Raw genomic sequence first — 4,311 nt, forward strand, 5'->3', positions numbered from 1 at the left:
GGACGATGTATTGAATCTCGACGCAATTTGAGTGTTCCATCGTCTTTAGAAGGCCCTGAACGTTACAATTAACTATCATTTTTGCGTCGGATTCGAAAATCTACTAACAGGAGAAGGATCATATGGTGCACGAGACTGCAATATCCCCTTGGATACAAGTCGACTGGAGGTCGATGTATTGACTCTCGACGCAATTTGAGTGTTCTATCGTCTTTAGGAGTCCCTGAACGTTACAATTAACTGTCATTTATGCGTCGGATTCGAAAATCTACTCACAGGAGAGGTTCATACGGTGCTCGAGGCAGCAATAGACACTTGGAGACAAGTCGGCTGGAAACCGATGTATTGATTCTTAACGCAATTTGAGTGTTCCATCGTCATTAGGAACCCCTGAACGTTACAATTAACTATCATTTTTGCGTCGGATTCAAAAATCTACTCACAGGAGAAGTTCATACGGTGCTCGAGGCAGCAACAGACCCTTGCAGACAAGTCGGCTGGTGGCCGATGTATTGAATCTCGATGCAATTTGAGTGTTCCATCGTCATTACAAGGCCCTGAACGTTACAATTAACTATCAGTTTCGCGTCGGATTCGAAAATCTAGTCTCACAGGAGACGGACCACATGGAGCCCGAGGCAGCAATATCCCCTTGTAGACAAGTCGGCTGGAGGAAGTTGTATTAACTCTCGACGCAATTTGAGTGTTCCATCGTCATTACGAGGCCCTGAGCATTACATTTAACTATCAGTTTTGCGTCGGATTCTAAAATCTAGACTCACAGGAGAACGACCATACGGTGCCGAAGGCAGCAATAGACCCTTGGAGACAAGTCGGCTGGAGGACGATGTATTGAATCTCGACGCAATTTGAGAGTTCCATCGTCATTAGGAGGCTTTGAACGGAACAATTAACTATCATTTTTGCGTCGGATTCAAAAATCTCGACTTACAAGAGAACGACCATAAGGTGCCCGATTCAGCATTAGAACCTTGGAGACAAGTCGGCTGGAGGACGATGTATTGGATCGCGACGCAATTTGAGTGTTCCATCGTCATTAGGAGGCCCTGAATGTTACAATTAACTATCAGTTTTTCGTCGGATTCGAAAATCTAGACTCACAGCAGACGGAACATTTGGTGCCCGAGGCAGCAATATCCCCTTGGAGACAAATCGGCTGGAGGACGATGTATTGAATCTCGACGCAATTTGAGTGTTCCATCGGCATTAGGAGGCCCTGAACGTTACAATTAACTATCATTTTTGCGTCGGATTCGATAATCTAAACTCTCAGGAGAACGACCATAAGGTGCCCGAGGCAGCAACAGACCCTTGGAGACAAGTCCGCTGGAGGCCGATGTATTGAATCTCGACGCAATTTGAGTGTTCCACCGTCATTACAAGGCCCTGAACGTTACAATTAACTATCATTTTTGCGTCGGATTCGAAAATCTAGACTCACAGGAGAACGACCATAAGGTGCCCGAGGCAGCAATAGACCCTTGGAGACAAGTCGGCTGGAGGCCGATATATTGAATCTCGACGCAATTTGAGTGTTCCATCGTCATTAGAAGGCACTGAACGTTACAATTAACTATCATTTTTGCGTCGGATTCGAAAATCTAGACTCACAGGAGAACGACCATAAGGTGCCCGAGGCAGCAATAGACCCTTGGAGACAAGTCGGCTGGAGGACGATGTATTGAATCTCGACGCAATTTGAGTGTTCCATCGGCATTAGGAGTCCCTGAACGTTACAATTAACTATCGTTTTTGCGTCGGATTCGATAATCTAAACTCACAGGAGAACGACCATAAGGTGCCCGAGGCAGCAACAGACCCTTGGAGACAAGTCCGCTGGAGGCCGATGTATTGAATCTCGACGCAATTTGAGTGTTCCATCGTCATTACAAGGCCCTGAACGTTACCATTAAATATCATTTTTGCGTCGGATTCGAAAATCTAGACTCACAGGAGAACGACCATACGGTGCCCGAGGCAGCAATAGACCCTTGGAGACAAGTCGGCTTTAGGACGATGTATTGGATCGCGACGCAATTTGAGTGTTCCATCGGCATTAGGAGGCCCTGAACGTTGCAATTAACTATCATTTTTGCGTCGGATTTGATAATCTAAACTCACAGGAGAACGACCATAAGGTGCCCGAGGCAGCAATAGACCCTTGGAGATAAGTCGGCTGGAGGTCGATGTATTGAATCTCGACGCAATTTGAGTGTCCCATCGTCATTAGGAGGCCCTGAACGTTACAATTAACAATCATTTTAGCGTCGGATTCGAAAATCTACTCACAGGAGAAGTTCATACGGTGCTCGAGACAGCAATATCCCCGTGGAGACAATTCGGATGGAGGAAGATGTATTGATTCTCGACGCAATTTGAGTGTTCCATCGTCATTAAGAGGCCCTGAGCATTACATTTAACTAACAGTTTTGCGTCGGATTGTAAAATCTAGACTCACAGGAGAACGACCATACGGTGCCCGAGGCAGCAATAGACCCTTGGAGACAAGTCGGCTTTAGGACGATGTATTGGATCGCGACGCAATTTGAGTGTTCCATCGTCATTAGGAGGCCCTGAATGTTGAAATTAACTATCATTTTTGCGTCGGATTCGATAATCTAAACTCACAGGAGAACGACCATAAGGTGCCCGAGGCAGCAATAGACCCTTGGAGATAAGTCGGCTGGAGGTCGATGTATTGAATCTCGACGCAATTTGAGTGTCCCATCGTCATTAGGAGGCCCTGAACGTTACAATTAACAATCATTTTAGCGTCGGATTCGAAAATCTACTCACAGGAGAAGTTCATACGGTGCTCGAGACAGCAATATCCCCTTGGAGACAAGTCCGCTGGAGGCCGATGTATTGAATCTCGACGCAATTTGAGTGTTCCATCGTCATTAGGAGGCCCTGAACGTTACAATTAACAATCAGTTTTGCGTCGGGTTCCAAAATCTAGACTCACAGCAGAACGATCACAAGGTGCCCGTGGCAGCTATTGACCCTTGGAGACAAGTCGGTTGGAGGACGATGTATTGGATCGCGACACAAAATGAGTGTTCCATCGTCATTAGGAGGCCTTGAATGTTACAATTAACTATCAGTTTTTCGTCGGATTCGAAAATCTAGACTCACTGGAGACGGACCATAAGTTGCCCGATGCAGCAATATCCCCTTGGAGACCAGTCCGCTGGAGGCCGATGTATTGAATCGCGACGCATTTTGAGTGTTCCATCGTCATTAGGAGGCCGTAAGCCTTACAATTAACTATCATTTTAGCGTCGGATTCGAAAATCTAGACTCACAGGAGAACGACCATAAGGTGCCCGAGGCAGCAATAGACACTTGGAGACAAGTCGGCTGGAAACCGATGTATTGATTCTTGACGCAATTTCGGTGTTCCATCGTCATTAGGAGGCCCTGAACGTTACAATTAACTATCATTTTTGCGTCGGATTCAAAAATCTACTCACAGGAGAAGTTCATACGGTGCTCGAGGCAGCAGCAGACCCTTGGAGACAAGTCGGCTGGAGGACGATGTATTGAATCTCGACGCAATTTGAGTGTTCCATCGTCATTAGGAGGCCCTGAACGTTACTATTCACTAGCATTTTTGCGTCGGATTCGAAAATCTAGACTCACAGGAGAAGGATCATATGGTGCCCGAGACAGCAACATCCCCTTGGAGACAAGTCGGCTGGAGGCCGATGTATTGAATCTCGACGCAATTTGAGTGTTCCATCGGCATTAGGAGGCCCTGAACGTTGCAATTAACTATCATTTTTGCGTCGGATTCGATAATCTAAACTCTCAGGAGAACGAGCATAAGGTGCCCGAGGCAGCAACAGACCCTTGGAGACAAGTCCGCTGGAGGCCGATGTATTGAATCTCGACGCAATTTGAGTGTTCCATCGTCATTACAAGGCCCTGAACGTTACAATTAACTATCATTTTTGCGTCGGATTCGAAAATCTAGACTCACAGGAGAACGACCATAAGGTGCCCGAGGCAGCAATAGACACTTGGAGACAAGTCGGCTGGAGGCCGATGTATTGAATCTCGACGCAATTTGAGTGTTCCATCGGCATGAGGAGACCCAAACCGTTACAATTAACTATCATTTTTGCGTCGGATTCGAAAATCTAGACTCACAGGAGAACGCCCATAAGGTGCCCGAGACAGCAAAATCCCCTTGGAGACAAGTCCTCTGGAGGCCGATGTATTGAATCTCGACGCAATTTGAGTGTTCCATCGTCATTAGGAGGCCCTGAACCTTACAATTAACTATCA

The sequence above is a fragment of the Schistocerca americana genome, unplaced genomic scaffold (assembly GCF_021461395.2).
Source record: "Schistocerca americana isolate TAMUIC-IGC-003095 unplaced genomic scaffold, iqSchAmer2.1 HiC_scaffold_17, whole genome shotgun sequence".
Taxonomy (NCBI): domain Eukaryota; kingdom Metazoa; phylum Arthropoda; class Insecta; order Orthoptera; family Acrididae; genus Schistocerca; species Schistocerca americana.